The sequence below is a fragment of the Hesperophylax consimilis genome, chromosome 25 (genome assembly GCF_061612785.1).
Source record: "Hesperophylax consimilis isolate HC1 chromosome 25, BYU_Hcon_1.0, whole genome shotgun sequence".
NCBI classification, from domain to species: domain Eukaryota; kingdom Metazoa; phylum Arthropoda; class Insecta; order Trichoptera; family Limnephilidae; genus Hesperophylax; species Hesperophylax consimilis.
In genome coordinates this window covers 28,012,312-28,033,556 of record NC_142860.1, presented here as the reverse complement: position 1 = coordinate 28,033,556, position 21,245 = coordinate 28,012,312, and the positions used below count along the sequence as shown (strand labels likewise).

Sequence of the window (21,245 nt, the reverse complement as noted above, 5' to 3'; positions counted from 1 at the left end):
TGTGCAGAATTGAATTTCTGTGGTCGAGAAGTTGTGACATAAGATAATATATTTTTTTGGTTGTTCCTCTCTAAACAAATATCCTCTCGTCTATCAAGCCTTGTCTAAAATTGCTTCCCCTCCATTCAACATCTCATTTCTTCTGTCTTGAGTCTGAATTCGACTCCAATCTTAGAGCTAATTCAACCCCATCCCCTTAGGTCATATATCATGCTTTGACTTAGAAATATATCCGTCTTGGATAAATGTATCCGTTTTTATTTTAATGTAAAGTCCCTGCAAGGCTGATGTCCTGGGTTCGATTCTTAGATGCGACCGGAATTTTATCAGATTTTTTTGTCTCAAATTTGAGGTTTTAATTGTTAAGTTATTACAAAAATAATGTATGTATAAAGAATTTTCTTTGTACGTATTTATACATTTACTTGTTCCCGTATTATAGGACATTTGTCTTAGTGAAGGCTCTATGAACAGATTGAATAAAATTTTCATAGATTGCATAGTTATGGTTTGTTTGTGTAACATTCGCTGCTCTGTAAATGTTATTTTGTTACTCTGGGCATTGTGCAGGTTGCAGCAAAATATACAGTGTCGTTTTGAAGGGTCGGTACATCGTGTGTGGTGTGATCTCATCGTGTTGGGCTGTTTTTAGTAGTTACCATGATTTGGTCAGACAACACCGAGGTTTCGACATCCACACGGTTCTTGAAAATGGTCGTTCTTTCGTCGCCTCTCAGTGGGCCTTCCGTTTGTCATTTGCGATTTCTTCCTTTAGGGAATATGTTTTTAAACATCGGCATCACACCTCGGAAGAACTCAAGGATCGAATTCGGGAGGAAATATTTAGGTCGAAACTTCAGAAATTGTCTTTATCAATGTATCGCTGCTGGGGCTCATCATCTTTCTGATGTTATCTTCAGGACTTGATGCATAAAACGGAAAGATGTACCGAATAAAATAAAGTAAACGCCATTTCTGTATTAACGCCGTTTTTTTAAATAGCCCTTCAAAACTGCAATGTCTTTTTTGCCGCACCCTGTACCTTCACTAAATATTCACCGTTGAGCTGCATCCCACAGTTCATTATTCCTAAGGTGTAAAAGTCCTTTACTTTAATAACGGCTTTATCCCAGATCCTCCATTATTGGCCACTTCTGTCCAAAATGGCGATAACAGGTATCATTGGAGATAAAACACATCTGAAACGGAGACGGGAGAGATTTATCAGGGATTAGTAGAGAAAGAGAGAGAATGGTAATGAACAACTGAAATGGCGAAAGATAGATGAATGTCCAATTGATGCCGTTAAAACAGGATGAAAATAATTGTTTAATTATTCAAAGTATTATTATTTATATTTGCCTAAAATTTAAGCTCTCTAATACTACAATACTTTTGCGTGAATTACTTCTTCCAGCATAGTGATAATTCATTTAAGAAAATGATTATACTAACATACAACACGGCTATTGGGATGTAATTATTTTAGGTCATTTTTGTCGATATTTTATATCAAATTCAGAATAATTATCATCGCTCATATTTTAATAATTTCTGATGAACGTATTACTAAAATCAATTTTTTATACAGGAATCCCTACAGATTTTAGTTATTTATATTTAAGATTAATAAAAAACAGGAACTTACCATTAAAATATTTTATGAAAAACGGTTTGAATTTTATTAAATTTTTTCAACTAGAAAGTTAGCGGTAAGGACCAGATTTTATTTTTCTAAGCGATGAATTAGTACCTTCGCAGGTTCAAATCCCAACGTACACAAGTAAATTTTATTTGATGAATTTATTTTATTTCACTATTAATTCATTTAAAATAATATATACGAGGCGTATCCAGAAAGTAAGTGTACTGAGGCTCTCACGACCGAATGAATTTTATTTTCGACATGCTGGCTACATTTACGTGTAGCCTAACTCTTCCCCTCCGCAACAAGACTGGTTCAAGGTCAGTACGTTGAGAAGTGTCGACGCGACAACACGTTTCGTGAAAAATGTTAATCTAATCTCCCGCCAAGTGCGAAATACGCGGCGTCATCCGTTATCTCGTTCGGAAGAGAAAACCTCCGTTTGAGGTTTATAATGAGGTAAAAACTGCATATGGTGATAAAGCTATGAATCGTACTTACTTACTTACATACTTGCGGCACGTTCCAGAGTGAAAGATTCTCTCAGTATCACCCTGGTATAAGACCACCATTCAGAATTGAAACGTTGCTTAAAATGGCTTTCATTAAAATAGCCAGATAGCTCCTTACCCTCTCCACTACCTTCAGTCTCACAACATACTCCAATTAGGGATGCCATAGTCTCACTGACTCCAGACGGTTTGGAGCAGTTGGGACACACATTATTGGTTGACGTAGTGTACAAGTGTTTGTGTATATGTGAGTGTGAGTGAGTTCGTAGTGTGAGTTGTGTGAGAAGTGGTGATCTGTAGAAGTAAAGCGATATTTATGCGCAGTTTATATGTTGGCAGAGTTTAGGCTGATATTATTGAAGGTATGAAGAGCACGGTTACTTGGCGAATAAGATGCTGCATTTGGTTTGAAATTATGCGTCTAGAATAGTGCTGTTTGGCGAGTACGACTCAAAAGTATGTTAAAATTAATTTGGTACGGTTCGGTACAGTCGATGTTATTGTTTAAAATTTTGTTTAGAAATGTCATATTCCATCAATTTTTCTCAAATGCATGCTGATTTTGCTTACGCTTGACAAATGAAATAATAATTCAATTAACAATAAAGATAAAACATAGTTATATTTTTATTTTTTTATATTATACGTCTTATAAGATATAATTTAGCGATTGATGATCGGGAGGTAAAATTTGATATATAAATTAAATAGAACCAGTGGCGGCTCGTGACTTTTGGGTGTACAAGAATGCTAATATTACAAAAATGGCATTATTGATGTAGTTGTAGCTTGTTGGGAAGTAAAAGCTTCATAGATGTACGGACAGATGGCACTGCATAGAGCTTGCGTGGAAGTCCGCAAGATGGAGCCAATGGCCAGTAGTCGCCAGGGCCAGTGGTAAAGCTCTCAGAGAAACTTACTGTTTCAGATTCCAATTAGCCAGCTTCAAGATGGGTCAACTCTTTCTTCGACTCGTTCTTTTAGATTAATCCCTGATAAATCTAAAAGAACCTATTATTTATAAACTCCTTCTAAGACGAGTTGGAGACCTGTTTGTACTAACACAACATAGCTGAAAACGATTTTTTTTTGAATTTTCATGAAATTCGTGGCCAAACTGAAATTTTTTGAAAACCTTAATACGAAAAATCGAATTATCGAAAAAAAATCGTTTTCAGCTACGACAACCTCAATAATCCAATTTTTTGTAATATTAGCACTATAATACACACAAAAGTCATAAGCCGCCACTTCATAGAACCCACGCAGAAGAATAATATTATGCTAAACTCAATTATTATTTTATTGAGGTTTGTTATTACAGCCTTCTTGTAACTATATTCGATGCAGTTGAACACATCTAAAATTTCTGTGAAAGTTTTGCTAACTGCATGCAATCTAAGTACAAGCGAAATCTAAATGACTCGAAGGTCTAATTGGTATGTAATAGGTGATTACGTTCAGTAAATCAGGGCTGTCTATAATTCTATTTTAACGTAGATATATTTTATTCATATATCAGAATGTTTCAAGGAATTCAGTGGCAATATACAAAAGGGATTACTTTATTTAACGGATTATGTGAACCCACAAAGTGATTGCTTTCTAGGTAAATTATTTTAATTAGAATTAGGGATCCGAATCCCCGAACCAGCGAATGAAGGATAAACGATACTTAGAAGTTTAACGGCCTGTTATCCAAAAGGAATTAAAGTTAAAAGAGAAGGTTGCTCATAATATGAGTTTTAATCATCTTAAATTAATTAGAAATCTCGAATAAACCTCCTCTTTCCAATTTGGCCAGTTTGGTAGATACCTACCAAAGAAATATTTAGGATCGAAATTGAAGGAAGGATTACAATAATTTATTATTTTAACCCCACAGGCCTCTGGCATATTCTGTCAGAAGGTCAGAGTATTTTCTAAATCTAAATAAATGGAATAATTTTACTAGACAAATATGGTTTAAACATTACGGTTACCTAATTTTTTCCGTTTCGTATGAAAATCTCAATCTCTATTATACTAAAATATAGCCGCTATCCGCGTCTGTATGTTTGTGCGCTTAGTTCTTCTAAACTACGCAACGGATTATCAAACTGACATCAATACATCGAACTAATATTAATTATACGCCAGACTCACAAATAAAACGAAGGTAAAGTTGTTGAATTCCGCCTTATACAAAGGCTTTTAATCCTAGATAACTAAACTGTTTTCATTGTTTCATTGTAACTACACTTTCGTCGAGTGGACTACGCAATAAAACACTAGAAATAAATCAAAAATATTTAATTGAGATAGAAACTTGTTACATGGCACAAAAGTAAGGTTTATAATGAATAAATTAACATCAAAATATCAGTCTACACAGTGACCACACTTGTCAACATTATGTGAACCACAAATAGCCTTTTTACATCTGGTGCAACGGTGTTTGGTCACCCTCCGGGCCTTGGATGGACACAGTGAGCAAATTTTACGCGCGTTTGACGTAGATGGAACCGGAGCTTCTATTGCAGAAGATTCGCGAACATTAACAATAAATATAAGAATAAATGAAGGTACGTACCTTAAAAATAAAAAAAAATTGTTATAACAAAAGTTAAGTCCAGCGATGGTCATATGGTCACAGGGCACGTCCTAGTATGCGTGTGGCCGCAATCGCGTCACCTGCTGCACTGTTTACTCAAATTAGGAAGGTAATGAAAGAGTTAAGGTCGGGGAGCGGGGGGAAGTAGGTGATTTCGAATTTCGCCAAGTAGCGCGTCGTCGCCTCGACGAGCGATTAGTTATCTAGGGTTAATAAAACGTCAATATATTTGAACTTCTCTATTATACTAAAATAAAGGGGCTACGGATTTTGATAATGTTTTCACTATCATTTGTAGATTTTTGTCTGGAAGGTTTATAAATATAATACACACATATCATATTTATAGGAAGGAGAGGAAGGTTGAGCAACGCTGGGTAAATGTCATATTTTTTTCTTAAATTGCAGTAGGAAGCTTTGGTTTCATAGAGATGTACATTGAAAAACCGGTAGAACAAGGAACAATCAGACTTCTGGGCTCTAAATATTGCAATCCGTTTGTTATGATGGGGGAATTCATCAAACTGACATTTATTGGATGTATCTATACGAAGAAAGTTGTCCATAAGTCGGAAACCCTTTCTTTGTTAAAAACACCACAAAAATATTAATTCTGATAGCTCGATAGTCATAACTTTGTAATACACCACATTTATTGAATCAATACATGACAACCAACCAGGTTTTGCCTATTTATTCCAATTTAGGAGCGGGAATATTTATTGGATAACGAACAACATGCCATTAGGCTGGTCAACTTAGCAGGGTTGCCCCGATTCATGGGGTGAGGTTTGTCTAGTTCTTGGCGGCAGATGCATTTGCTCACCTACTGCACGGCGGATCGGATCGGGGGAGACTGGTTGAGGAAGATCTTTTGACCCCTCCAGCCGGACGAATTCATTTAGACAGTTTTTTATATATATATTTTTTTTATATTTACTCCACACAGGAGGCCCTGAAGAAAATAATTTCCCTCAGGGCCTATGTCATCTTTGGGGATGCTGTGTGGAGGGTCTTTTTGTGGAGAGGAAGGAGTGAACATGGGTCTTGAAGAGTCCCATGTTGTAGGAGGGAGGAAACACAGAGGCCGGCAGTTCGTTCCACATCCGAGCTGTTGAACTTAAGAACGAATCGTAGAAGCGACCCGTTCTCATGTGACAAGTGTCAACTGTGTACAAATGTTGGGCCCGCGTTTGGCGTGTATCCCGACTACGCACCGGTGCCGAAGGGATCAATGACGCTAGTTCATCAGAGCATCTCCCATTGTAATACCGATAGAACAAGGACAGCATACCTACCTGACGCCTGTGCTCTAAAGATTGCAGTCCGTTTGTTAAGATTGGGGAATCTATCAAACGGACCGCCCGTTTCTGCACAGAGTCAAGGGTTTTTTCAGGTATTTTGGGGCTCCAGACCAGAGATGGCTGCCAAATTCGACAGTAGGGCGCACTTGCGATTTGTACAAGGTGAGCAGTTGTGTACTATTAAAGTATCTGCGGGCCCTGTACAGTACGCCCAGCTTCTGAGAGGCCAACTTTACTCTGGCTTCGATGGAGCCCCCGTACCTGAGCTGGTCACTTATAGTTACACCAAGCATATCAATGGAAGGCCTGTTCGGAAGATTGCTTCCGTTGAAGGAGACTAGATTATCATTTAGATCCCTTTTAGACGTAATCAGACAAGATTGGGTCTTTGAAACATTAAATTCAAATTTCAGGAGGACATACTCTCGAGATAACCGTCCATTCTCTGCTTCAAAGCCCTCCGAGCCGTTGGAGTTTGTGTGCCCTTTGGGGGCTTGTCAAATAAAAAACTATCATGAACTGTACTGTCATCCGCGTAACAATGAATCGGTGCACATGTCAAAAGGTCATTGATGTGCAACAAAAACAAAGTCGGAGACAGAACCGATCCCTGTGGGACGCCAGCATTTATGGAGTGCGAGGAAGAGGTGAAACCGTCAGCAACCGCCTGAATCGACCTATCCCTTAAAAAGTCAGCAATCCACGTACACAAGGATACGGGAAGTCCGTAAGAATGCAATTTGTTGACAAGTCCTCGGTGCCAGACCCGGTCAAAGGCCTTGGATATGTCTAGTGCGACCGTTTGGGTCTCACCGTGACGTTCCAGGCACCGCCCCCAAACATGCGTCACATACGCGAGAAGATCACCGCACGAGCGGTTCCGCCGGAATCCGTATTGACGGTCGTTGATAATTTTGTTCTTCTCGAGGTATGTGAGCAGTTTGTCGTTGATCACACGTTCCATCACTTTGGACAGAACTGATGTGATCGCTATGGGGCGGTAGTTGGCCGGGTTGGAGCGGTCACCTTTCTTGGGAATAGGGTGAATTACCGCTTTTTTCCAACCAGAGGGCACAGTGCCATACTTCAGGGACATTTTGAAGAGCTTAACACTGATAAAAAAATACTGGAATTCCTATTTGAAGAATAAAACAAAATCTCCTTACAAAATGCCTACCCAGTACCACCCATGGTAGACGTGCTTTAGCACAGATGACGCCACGTACCAATCTACCTCTTACTGCTCGGGTTGTGGTCATTCTGGTGGGATTAAAAAATTCCAACACTGAAAATTAATTTATGTATGAAAACGGAATGAATGTGGATATTGATAGTATTTAAAAAAAATGTACTCAAATTCCTTATTGCAACTAGTAAAAAAAGGAGAAAGTAATCAGTAACTGCATGTTAGTGGTTAAATGACGAAATTAAGACTTACTGATAGATAGATAGATAAATAAAAGAAGAAAATCTCGTCAAATTATACGTATTCGTGTTAAAACCGGGACTGTAGGCCTTTAACCAATGAATTGACAAATATTCTAACAAACTATGTTAACAAACTATGTTAGCAAAAATTATAATATTTCATCCTTATATTTATTAGGATAAGCGCAGCTGCAAGAACAGTGTTCCTATAAAATCTGAATTTACTGATATTATGTCGAGAAATGGCGTTCCACAGGATTTTAATAAATACTCCAATAAATAAATATAAAACAACTTTTAAACTTATTTTCCTATTTTCTTTTCGTAGGCTTTGAGAAAAAAAACTTTCATTTTGAACCCTGAAGAACCAAGCGAAACCGGTCGAAGATGCCTAGTTAATACAGCCAGAGAGCTTTAATAATATGAATTCGTAAGAATACTAAATGGGTTTCTCATTAAATGCTTGAAATTCATACAAGAAAATACGGAAGTAAAATGGGGTGAATTTCTCACTTAGTTTACACTCGGGCGAACTCTCAAAGGGACACTTGACTAGGGGAGTCACATCGCCATGAAGTCAAGATCCAATTATTATATTAATTCTTATTCGTTTCGTCCATTTTGGCCGAAGTTTGTGGGCATTCAGACAATTCGAGAATCTTGAATCTAAAGTACTCCTGAGACCTTAAATCTGGAAACACGTACATAACGCATTTAAACCACCTACAAATAAGACAGAATAAAGTCTTAAAAAACATATTAACCACATATAACCCCACTAAATAGTATACCATGACAAACTTACTGAAAATCAGAAAATTATATGAATATAACGTATCCAAAATGGATTTGTACACACGAATTCAACAACCACAATAATAAAAAAATCATCAAAAAGAAGTAGGATTTATTTTCAAAGCGATTATAGAGCCTCCAGAGTCTCTGCACGCATGATTGTTAGTGCGAAATAATGTATGCCCAAAAATTTTTATTAAAAATTATAAAAAGATGTTGACAACAATTACCTTCTGCAAAATGTTATTTTTCACTATCCATTTCAAAACACACGGTCAAACAAACTATTCCACACCCTACACTCAAAAACTACACACAACATTCATTTTTAAGAAGGACATGCACTAAATATAATTATATATTTTCAGACACCGATATTCTCCACATGTCCTTTGTTCAGTTTACTTAATGCATATTGGAGAAAATTAAATCAAATTTTTAATTACGCACCCTCTCCCCCTGCTGTGTGTCAGATATAAAAGATATATCAGTTATTTTCATGAAGGAGTTTTTAAGATTTTATATTTATTTATTATTTCTGTATGTGACATGAATTTTATGTGGAAACTTCACTGGTTAATGCAACACGTAAAATGTATTTATTTATATAAAATTGTAAAATAGTTTATTTCCTCAATACGCTAAAATAAAAATAAAATATCCATACTATACATTCATAGTAACTCAAAATAAGGACACATCAGATATGTGTTCGCTTAATGGTTTAGCATCTAAAGTGGAAATAATACAGAGAGAAAATACGTCCCAAATCCTGTATCTAAATTTCGCTAATAAACAATTAGTTAATGTTAATTAAGTGTTAATCTCAAGTGACCTACCAGGTAAGTATTGTACAATATATTATCTCCATATATAGTTAGTAATAACATAGATCATTGTAGAAATGTATTATATATTTGTACAGCGCCCTTGAGGTGATTTTGCACAAAAACGGCGCTACACAAATCATCCAAATATTATTATTATAAAATGAAGTTTACAAAAAACCAAAAGAGATTTTTTCAATGAACTTTTGAATTTAAATATGGTATCCACCAAAAAGCCAACTGCTAATGTTTTAGAAAGAAGAAGTTTTATAAAAATATATAAACACTGTACAATCAAAAACAAAGGCAAGAGTGTACGGCATTGCACAACTGATATAAATAAATATTACTACAAATGACTGTTGATTTATAATACAAATTTATTTATTTCGGTGTATTTTAGCCAAGATTTGATGTATTTTAGGGGCAATAAAATTAATAGGCCTTTGGGCTAATCTGGTACAATGGGGTACAGCATATACAAAAGTGTGTCGACTTATAATACAATTTTTTTTAATTTTTTTATGTGACACCTCACAAGAGTGTCCCTGCCTGTGCAGTGTACAGACAGGGGAACTATGTCACCACCCGGTTGGGCGGCGCTGTGAGGCGGAATAAGGTAGGGGCTGTAGGAAGGGATTTGTTAATGCGGGCCTTGAAGAGGCTCGGATTATAGGAGGGAGGAAAAACAGATGCCGGTAGCTCGTTCCACATACGAGCCGACTTACACAAAAACGAGTCGTAAAAACGGCCCGTTCTCATGAAGCCAACGTCAACCGTGAACGGGTGTTCAGTTCGTGTCCGTCGAGTTTCGCGCACGTGCACCGGTGCATCAGGAATCAATGCTGCTAGCTCCTTGGAGCAGGCTCCATTGAAATACCTGTAAAACAGACACAGCATGCCTATATTGCGTCTATGCATTAGAGAAGGCAATCGGTCTGTTAACAACGGATTGTCAATCAGACGGATCGCTCTCCTTTGCACAGATTCAAGCAGGTTTATCAAGTATTTTGGGGCACCAGCCCAAAGGTGGCTCCCAAATTCGATAGTTGGGCGGACTTGAGACTTGTACAGGGTCAGCAGCTGGTCACTGTTGAAGAATCTCCTAGCCCTGTACAAGACGCCCAACTTTTTGGAGGCCTGATTTACTCGTGCTTCTATGGATCCCCGATACTTGAGCTGGTCTGATATAGTAACTCCAAGCATTTCAATGGAGTCTTTATTGGGGAGAGTGCTCCCATCAAATTGCACCAGACAGTCATTGATCTCCCTCTTTGCCGAAATCAGACACGTTTGGGTTTTTGTGACGTTGAAACTGACCAAGTTGGCCTTACTCCAGGCACGAACCATCTCGAGGTGGTGGTCAATTTTTTGCTTCAAAACTTCCCGAGCTGTTCGGACATCATAGGTGGAAGGGGGCCTGTCAAAAAGATAACCCTCGTGAACGGTGCTGTCATCAGCGTAGCAGTGAATTGGTGCACATTCAACGAGATCGTTGATGTGCAATAAAAACAAGGTCGGAGACAGCACAGATCCTTGTGGCACCCCCGCATTGATTTGGTGCGGTGAGGAAGAAGAGCCGTCAACCACGGATTGAATTGTTCTTCCCCTCAGAAAGTCTGCAATCCAACTATGCAGGGTTGGGTGGATCCCATACGATGGTAACTTCCCGATAAGCGCCCGGTGCCAGACTCTGTCAAAGGCTTTGGGGATATCCAACCCAACGGTTTGAGTTTCACCAAAACGTTCCATGTACCGCCCCCAAATATGCGTCACATATCCTAGTAGATCGCTGAGATAATTTCTGAGATTCCTCTACCTGAGGGAGTATGGCTACTACCCGTGGCTCTATCCTACTGACTTTCTCTTGGGCATGCTCGGTATGAACCATCTACGGGTCAGAAGAGATGTGCATATTGTATCACACTTCTTCAAACTGATTCGTGGATGGTTTGAAAATCCGACTATCATGGAGAGTATTAGTCTCTATGTTCCTGATGGTTATCTCCGTCACCGACAGCATAGACTGTTTTATCTCCCGGCCTGCAGGACCAACTTGCCAATGGTCATGCCGGTGGGGAGAGCAGTCTTGCTGTTGAACAGAATTAATTCGGATATCGACATATTTAGCATCGGTGAAGCTGCCTTTAAAAAGCAAGCTCTATTGATGCTGGTATGGTTTATACACCGCTAACTATTATGTAATACAATTTTACAAATGTACTTAAAAACGAAATAAAATGTAATTTTGTAATGTTTTTAAAGCAATAAACAAATTGAATTGAATCGCCACACGATCGGTTTCGACGAAATCCATATCTTCGATCGCTTAGGATATTGTTATTCTCGAGATATGTGAGCAATTTGTTGTTAACCACCCTTTCTAATACCTTCGAGAGTATGGAAGTGATGGCTATGGGGCGGTAGTTAGAGGGGTCGGAGCGGTCCCCCTTTTTTGGGATTGGGTGGACGATTGCCTTTTTCTAAAGATCTGGCACCTTTCCACCTTTGAGAGAGAGCCTAAATAATTTCGCGAGCACTGGAGTCATTTCTGCAGAACACTTCTTGAGGACCAAGGCAGGTATTCCGTCCGGCCCACTGGCTTTGTCGACTTTCAGCTCGTTCAAGACTCGGAGAACCTCTCTGTTCCGAATCTTCGGTTCCTCCATTTGAAAACCGCAGTGCGGAATGGAAGGAGGAGTCTCTCCGTTATCTTGAAGAGTTGAGTTTTCCGCGAAAATTTTGCTTAATAATTCAGCTTTCTCGCGGGCTGAGTTAGCCAGCCAACCATCAGGCTTGGTCAGAGGTGGGAAAGTGGTTCTGCAGAAATTTCTTCCGATCGAGCTAGCGAGTGACCAGAAAGCACGGCTACCAGTGGGGCAGTCAGCCAGCTTTTTCGCAATTCTCTGGTCGTGATCGCTCTTAGCTCTATTAAGAACTCTCTTACAATCCCTTGCCCGTTTTCGGTATTCCGAAAGGTTATTCATGGAGCTAATCTTCCGGAGTGCATTAAAAGCCGTAATTTGAGTCTGACAGCTTCAGCACAGCGATGGTCAAACCACGGTTTTGTGCCAGCTCCAGAGGATTTGACGGAGAAGGGAATGTAGCAATCCATTGCTGATGTGATTACTTCTCCTACCTCGCGTGCACAAGTTGATGGGTCCTCGGAGCTAAAGCATACAGTACTCCAAGGAAAGGAGCCGAAGAAAGACCGCATGCCGTCCCATTTTGCTGCCCTGTAGTGCCATACCTTCCTCTTTACATGTTTGTCGGGTTGACGGTTCATGGAGGATGGGACAGAGGTGGTAATCAGGCAGTGGTCAGAGGATCCTAAGGGCGCTGTCACCTCCACTCTGTACCCGAGTGGCTCACTAGTGAGAAACAAATCGAGTAGGTTGGCTCGATGTGATGGGATGTCTGGTATTCTAGTCGGAGATTCTACGAGTTGGCTTAGTCCATGGATAAGAGCAAAGGATTTTGCTGATCTATTGGCAGAGTTTGTTGGGCCCGAGAACTTCAGCCATTGTTCATTGTGAACATTGAAGTCCCCCAGGATTACAAACTTGGCCGATGGGTAACGGGGCAAGAAAATATCTACAGTGTCACTCAAGTATTTAAACAACTCAACAGTGTCTGATTTGGCAAGGTTTGGTGAGCGATATAGGCACCAGAGGCGGTTCCTTGGTACGTGCATTTGTGCATTGCACTGCTTGTCTTCAATCTCCACATAACAAATTACAACGACATCTGTGCCCCAGTGATCGATGTAAGAAATTCGTAATTCCCGTCAGGTCATTATTTGAGCTATCTTCTAGTAAAAAAATCCCGCGCAAGAGCAAGCGGTCGTGCATACCCAGATATGCACAGAATCAACTCTTACCATACTACTAAAACGGCATCGGGCGGTATCGAGACAGCCCGAAGTAGCCAAAACGGTGACATGAGCGAGACAGATTACACTCTTAACGTCAAATTACGTGTTAGAGTAGTGCAGATACATAACCCATCCGTGCATTATCGAAGTGCTTTGACCGCGAGTGAATTTTGCATCACTTTGATCATGTGTAATTCAATGCGTTTGGAATGGATTCGCTTAGAAATACTAATGTTCAATGTTAACGCAACAACATTAACACATTGGAACTCGTTCGCGGTGAAATCAAACGGTTTCGCTATATTTTCAACGAGTGTCCTTTATTTTCGAGATAATTTTGTATTATTTAATAAGTTATTTTACTAATATTACTAAGAAGATAGCATGAATTGCAGTAGGTGTTCCCATTCATTAATTTGCTCCACCTAAATAACAGACTAGGTACATTTTAAAAGTGAAATGCACTGCTGGTAATTACAGTCACGGGCCGCGTCTGATAGGCACGCATAAATTCTCATCATACCGGTGAGATCCACACGTACCCATAACACTTCGTGTTTTGCGCTCTCGATATTTGCGAGACGAGCGCAGCTGATGTCAGCACGGCTGTAAAGGCAGACACCTCCTTTTGGCCTGAAAAGGCTTTCCAGATGATATCCTGGGCAGTTCAGATAGGAGGTATCTGGGGGCTCGGCAATCTGTGTTTCCGTAAGGAAGAGGAAATGGAAATTTTGTGAGAGAAAGTGGTGGTGGATGGGAGTTAGGTTGGTGTGCAGACCGCGAATGTTAGCGAAATTCACCTTCATCCTCGGTCCACACTGAGGACTCCTACTGTTCGCTGTCGCTGAGTTTATATTAATTTGTTGTGAGTTCATAGTTTTTAAGTTTGTTTTATTTGTTTGTGGGATTTAGGATGGGTTGGGAAGGATTAGGTTAAAAAGGTTGGGTGGGGAGTTGGAGAGTGGAGCAACTGGATACACCAAATGTAAGGTATGTTCTTCTGACTGCGTTTCCAGGCAATAGGCAGGAGAGTCCGGCTGTGGAGATCGCCCAGTGCGCCCCAAACGCTGGATGCTGGGTCCTCACCGGTCACGAACCGGCACAACATCAGCGGCAGGGTTTTTTCGCTGGCTGATGGGGCAGCCCACCCTTGGTCGTGAGCCCAAGGGTCGGGCCCCTGTACTATCCAGCGGCCCGGACAGCGATAACCGGTTTACTGGATCTCCCTCAACCGGCCTCTCCCAGCCCGGCCCGCCCCGCAGTGAGTAGGCCGACCCATTCATCAGTGTGATCCAGAACGCTCAACCCTCTATGAGCCCGGGCACCCCTGCTAAGTCACCAAACGTAGCGAACCACTTCAGGTGACCTGTGGCACAAATGTATCTATTTCGCTGTATTTTTACCAAGATTTGATGTATTTTAGGGGCAATAAAATTAACATGCCTTTGGGCTAATCTGGTTTTACAATGGGGTACAGCATATACACAAGTGCCATATCTTTGGTTAGAATTTACAGTTTTCTTTGGGAGAATGTTTAAAATGTGTATTTTTTTATTAAATTTCTCAGGGCTAATTTTTATATGTAGTTAGAGATTTCGTAATTTTTAAAGTGTCTGCGCTTTTAAGCTAACATGCAATAATCATTATTAATCCTAGAATAAAATATTAAAATATTCCGTGATTTTTCTGTGTTCGTGTCTGCGCTAGTATCATACTTGTCGATCGTGCTTAATACATTAATCATCATACTGCGTAAAAATCTCCAACAGGTCGTTAAGCGTGTCACTAATCGGCAATCGCTACCTCCAGGCTCCGGCTCTCAGGGGACCAAGAACTTGGCAAAAACAAAATAAATGGTCAACCCTAAATAGCACTTCCCGTGGCTGTGGATAATTTAAAAAAATGCCGCTCGTTCATGGAGGCGAGTCCTTTAAGGGTAAACGCTTTCCTCGGGTGTGGATATAAAACATAGCAACCCTTATTTCACCCCGGGGAGTTAGTACAGGGGATGATGTTGGGAAGAAAAACTACCCAACGAACTTGGAGGGAGTTAATAAAATTGGAAAAAAATTACTGGTTTGTAATGTGATGACACGATACGATTTAGTGCTAAAAATAAGTGGTTTATTGAATTTTCGGCTCCTTGGCTCTTCCAGCCATTCGAGCATGACACGTTCACTATATCCTCTCCTCAAAAAGACTCACCACACAGCATCCCCAAATAAGATAAAGACCCCGAGGGAAATTATTTTCCTCAGGGCCTCCTGTTTGGAGATAATGTTAAAAATTGATATTTTCTTTGAGAATGTACAATCCTCTCGACTATGATTAAACAAAATTATATTTTTATAAATTTCGTCCAAAGGAAGCGTTGGCTTCAATCTGATGGGAGGTTTATTTAATCGATAGAATTAATTCTTCCCGTGGGCATGGAGTTTGAAAAGTTGTCCTTGGTTAGATCCTTAGCATTTGGTGGGAGGGGCTATAATATAAGTAAAACTTCATTGTTTCTAACTGTGTATTAAATTCTGTTTACTTTGAGTTACTTTGTATTCTCACCGCGGGATAAAGCAAAACCTATATTGTTAATATTCTTATAACGGGATTTAAGAAAATTAGTTTTTTGGAGGTGGAAGCGGTATTTTCAATGTTTAATGCTGTATTTCCTACACAGAGAGAAATAAAGTCTAACTTATTGCTAAAATAGCAAAAGGTTTTGCTGCTGGTGCAAACCAGAGCATGACCATTTGGACACACTAACCTTTTGCAGAATTAGCAAAACTCGTATTGCAAACAAGGTGCAATATGTATTGCAGCTTTAGCAAAACCTTTTGCACGTACTGCAAAATACGTATTGCCAATGTTACAGAATGGTTTGGTAGTTTAGCAAAACCTTTTGCACGTACTGCAAAATACGTATTGCTAATGTTGCAGAATGGTTTGGTAGTTTAGCAAGACATATTGCACGTACTGCAAAATACGTTTTGCTAATGTTGCAGAATGGTTTGGTAGTTTAGCAAGACATATTGCACGTACTGCAAAATACGTTTTGCTAATGTTGCAGAATGGTTTGGTAGTTTAGCAAGACATATTGTAAACCTTCAAATACTTTATTGCTAAAGACCAGCTAAACATTATGCAGCTCCTGAAGAACAATCTTTAAGACCTGCACAACATATTGCTACTCCTTTATCTTGTCCATGGATGCTGTACAGAAAACATTTTAATACATTTATGTACAGGTCAACATTACAATTACAACAATGGCAAAATTATAACAGCTTGGCTCATCAAGACAATTAAGGATTAATATTTATTGAGATACAACAAGAAACATCTGCTAAAATGTAGTAAAATGTGGACTCTGTACTAAATGACTGGGTATTGCATGTATTATTAGTAAAACAGATTTATTTATTTTGTTTATTTATTTTTTTGAAGAAAATCTACAGGTATTATTACATATATAAATACATGAAATACAACTTGTACACGCCGGCATGGGACCCTAGGGGGTTGCCTGTTTCATATTCATCAAAATACAAAAATATAGGGATCACAATATCCTCCGCTTGGAAGTTTAGTTTTTTTTTTCTCCATAAGGGCCCTTGAACGAAGTTAAGGTTAAACGCAACGCTTGTTATATTCTACGAGTTCATAGATGGCGTTAATTAAATAATTTTATTAAAATACGCTTTTGCAAAGTATTTCTTTACAATATTAAGAAAAATCATTTGTTTGCGCCCGTATATACGCAATATGAATATGAATCAATAGTTTTGTTCGTTTAAAAACTCAATTCTTTCGAGAAAGGCGCACAAATACAATATTGTACCGATTATTCAATCCAATATTGTATTTGCATGCCTTTCTCGATAGAATTGAGTTTTTATATAGACAAAACTATTTATTCATATTCATATTGCGTATATGCGGGCGCAAACATATAATTTGTCTTAATACTGTAAAGCAATACCTTGCAAAAAGCGAATTTTGATCAATTTAATTAATTACGCCATCTATGAGCACGTAGAATATAACTAGCGTCGCGTTTAACCTTAACATAAATTCTTAAATCATTTGACACTGCATGCATGTACGAAGTAGTCAAAGTTAAGACATTGGGCATTTCAAAAAGCTTTTTGAGAACTTTGCGGATGGGAATAAAACTGCCATTTATGAGAGTTTTTACAGCAAACCCACTTTTGTCGGGTAACATTCGGTGACCTAAAATATACTTTTCTGGTGGTATGTAAGTGCCAAGAAGTTTAAAATGCTCCAATCTCAAATATTCTGTAAATAAATGCTCAAAAGGATTGCTTAAATGGTTAAACATAATGTTAATGCTGTCAATATCAACATTTGACGCCCCAGCCCTATCAAGTACTGTACAAACTGAATTTTGAAGTAATTCTAATGGATTTCTCAACAGTTCCGTTATGTTAGTTATGATTGCCTGTACCTGAGTTCTAGCCAATGTGGATTCGTTATAAAGACCTGCCACTGATAAATTAATACTACGACTCAACGAACTATAAAAGTCTATTGGTATTCTATTCTCTGCAGGTAATTGTTGAGTTTCGACTATGTTGGGAACGGGAGCCTCATGTCTGTTTTCATTTTCATACTCCGGGGTGTCCTCTTGCTCATTCTCGCCATTGATAGGTGGAATATTTCCGGGGTTTGGAATGTTATTTGAGTGCCGCTCGACATGCTTACGAAAAGAATTTAGTGTTTTGAAACTCCGCGCACATGAATCCTGGACACATCTGTAATCCGTGCTAAATTCGTGAACGTTATGAATGGCCGTTAAATGGCGCAAAAGAAGTTTAAACGATGTGTGGATTGACTTACACACAAAACACGTAGGCATTATATTTACGAGTTATAGTAAATAGTATTATAGATATAGATAGATATTATAGTTACACGTTCGGTACTGCAGATTGAACACCTTCTATGTCAGCAATAAGTGCGTTTACTGCAGGACACTCTCTATCGTAAGTTGTACGTATTTTGTAAACGTACTGTTGCAGCCACAACCACACAGAGTTGGACTCAATTGGGTAACAAGCATGTAGGGCCTGGAAACATTTAAATGCTACATCTACGGCACGTACCGCCGAACTTAACTTGTACATAAGTTCGTGGTTGATGACTACATAGAACGCTTTTTCGGTGTCACCAACGACGAGGACGAAAGGCTGAATTGTCTGCTTCCACTTCCTCATGTTGGCCATTTTTTGGTCGAGTTTGGATTGAAACTCGCCCATTACCTGCAAACAAAGTAATAGAGGGTATTATTTTAGGAAAGAAGGAACTAGGATTAAAAGAATAAATTAGAGCTCAGAGTATGTTGCTACAAATTGGAAGAAGGAATATTTTATACATAGGACCAATTCTGTATAATACGCTCCCAAAGGTTTTAAAAGAAGTGACTAAAAGTAGAAACAGTTTTAAAAGAGAGATAAAGGATTTTTTTAAATCACGTTGTTTTTATAGTTTGGACGAATTTATAGTCAGAAAGGATTGCACTTGTAAATATTGTGGGAATGTAGGTTAGGATATATATGCAATAAATGTGTATTTATAGAATGACTAGTTTCAAAGCCTGTAAATCTAGAAAGAATTTACAAAAGGGCGTGTACTTATACAATGAAACAAAAAAAAAAAATGAAATGAAATGAAATTTTGTTAAGACAAGTGTCTATTCTCTCCAGCCGTGTACCCGCAGATAGAAATTGTGTTTAAAACTCACGCGAATGTGAAGCAGGAAGCCCTCCTGCGACTCCAACTGGCTTGGCCGCCATGACGTCTTGGCCTTCGATTTTTTTAAAGAGAGGACAGGGAACATGTACGCCAAAAGTTTCAACGAGGTGATCTCGGTGCCCACTGTAACAAAATAAAACCGAAAATGATTTGCAATTCAAAATGTTTAGTTAAACTTTAATCTTTCAGCTAAAGCTGTAAAAATACTTTCATAGTAGGTATAATAGGTGTACTATAGTTACTACTTACAGTTGCTGTCAGCAAGGATTGCCTGAATCTGCTCGGACCTTTTCGATGAAGCAAACTTCAACACGGCTTCGGAAAGCTGCGGCCACCCTACAAGAAGCTTGTCCCCCTGCTTCGGGTATAAGTAATTAAAGTCGTCTTCAAGCTGAAATAAGTAAGGTCGTGATTAGTCCCGTGTTGTAGATATTGTAATCTAGGTACGTCAAATGAGGTTTCATCAATTTCTGGAAACATTAATTTAATATACAGAATATTATCTTACTTAAGCGTATCCAAGTGGGGATTTTAGCGGCGGGTACTTGCTAAAGTACTCGGAGATTGTTTCAACCTCAGAAAGTCTTTCCTTTGAGGTATTCTTCCAATAGGCTTTGACTTTTCCCCAAGGCTCGCTTGAAACTTGGAGGAATCCAAGAAACTCTTTCACCTCATCGTCGCTGAACTCAGATACAGCTATGTCAGCTGTCACTTCTGTTGCAGTTTTAGCGGCAGAAACAGAGGATGCTGTAACAGACATTGAAATAGGTATTAAAAAATAACATTTCTTGTCCACAATTAGATTTTTGCGAAGGTAATGATTTACCTATGAACTATAGTTATAAACTCACCCTCCTGCTTTTCTTGTTATAAGGTTCGTTTTAGGCTGTGCACCTTGTTTACGAGCTTTCCTCTCGCAGCCAATTTTGGTGGCCCTTTGCAGTATGGTATGTAATATATTTCTTGTTGTTCGCATGGGAACAAGTGGCATATCTCCTTGATCCAGGCTAAATATTCGCTTTCCCCAATGCTGGAAATAAGTATACGATTATAAATAACTATACATGTATATATTGGTAAACGATACAGCTAACATGTAGCGTTAAATGACCGAGCGGCGAACAAAGACAGCTGCAGATTATGGGGATGACTGTGTTTTTATAATTTTCATTATAAAAACCGATCAACTGAAATTAACATTAAAAGGATGGAATTTATATTTAAAATTTTTTTATCATGATTGGTCAAATCTGGTGACCTGTACTACCTACTGGGCTGACAAAAAATCAAAACAACAGTGCATTAGAGTTGAATGGAGATGCTTCGTTTGCTTGATGATCTGCAATACTCAGATCGATATCTATACTTTAAATAGGATAGGTATAGAACTGTATTTGCTAGAGATCTATCATTTTCAGTTAATGCATGAAGCCATTAGGTACTACTTAACCATGTAGAGATCTACCAGTTATATCTTAATTAACTTGAAAAATGTCATGTCTGCAGTTATAAAGTTAGTCGGTATCTATACATAGCAACAATGTGGCATCCGTAGACCAGGGTTCAAGTTCTCGACAAGCCAGACATTTTTGAAGGGAAATCAACATTTAAAAATCTGATGTGTGCTTACATTCGATTGTTGTCTGCGTGGAGAATGTGTGCCCCGATCGCGATGCACAGCTTTGACCTAGCCTTCGGACTCAGTGTCCTGTTGCTTATGCAGGCTGGGATAATCTTTCCACAGATGTTGGATAGTTCCTGAAATCAGTAGCAGCCGGTTTTATAGGGCAGTATAGATTCTGTAGGGTCTAATTGAGTTATTCACAGTGTGAATTTTGGCAGAGAGAAATATTGGATTATTTATTATTTACCTTTGCAATGCAGGTTGAGTTGTTGTCGCTTGATCGCTGACGCTTATGCGATGAGCTCAGGTCACATATACCAGCAAATGTTGTATCAGCCTCCAAAACGTCCAAAACCTCATGGTCGTCTTTGCTTTGGTCTAAAATATAAACAAAAGAAAGCAAATTGGATTAGAAATGTCACACAAAACTAAAACTTATGTAAGTAGGTAAGTAAGTGTGGTAGTATAGGTCAAATAAAGTAACTATTAAATGCTTACGCAATGACGATGGCGGCAGAAATTCCTCCGATGAGTTGATAATGCTGCTTACATTTACATATGAAAACGAAGTTGACGTAGAGGGTCTTGACAGCTGTAACTAAGAAAAAAACAATTATGAAGTATTGACCTGTATTCGAATGTCTTCTCACTCAAAACTACCTTGAAATAAAGGTGAATATGATCTACAGAAGAATTGACTTTATTATAGGAAATAGATTTTTAAAAAATATATGCAAATACCATGATAAAAGTTAGGTATTGAAAGTTAGTGGGTCCCAATTCCCAATACCAACCTCGTGGCTTCTTTTCTTGGCTGGACTGGAATAGGTGTATTATATTATTTATTTATTTATTTATTTATTTGTTAAGACAT

General features: G+C 38.7%; 1 protein-coding gene and 2 long non-coding RNA genes across 3 annotated transcripts in view; 1 reads left to right on the top strand and 2 right to left on the bottom strand.

The window, feature by feature from the left end:
• The window catches only part of LOC149411761 (cGMP-specific 3',5'-cyclic phosphodiesterase-like), a 341,390-nt gene that overhangs the window by 44,551 nt on the left and 275,594 nt on the right, over positions 1-21,245 (top strand). The window lies entirely within an intron of this gene.
• Positions 16,831-19,476, bottom strand: LOC149411764 (uncharacterized). The gene is made up of 4 exons (XR_016304813.1): positions 19,256-19,476; positions 18,997-19,138; positions 18,737-18,870; positions 16,831-18,254 (listed from the first exon to the last, which is right to left on the bottom strand). It is a non-coding gene; the product is annotated as an uncharacterized LOC149411764 (long non-coding RNA).
• On the bottom strand, positions 19,677-21,070 carry LOC149411763 (uncharacterized). Its single transcript, XR_016304791.1, has 4 exons — positions 20,870-21,070; positions 20,619-20,749; positions 20,378-20,505; positions 19,677-19,777 (listed from the first exon to the last, which is right to left on the bottom strand). It is a non-coding gene; the product is annotated as an uncharacterized LOC149411763 (long non-coding RNA).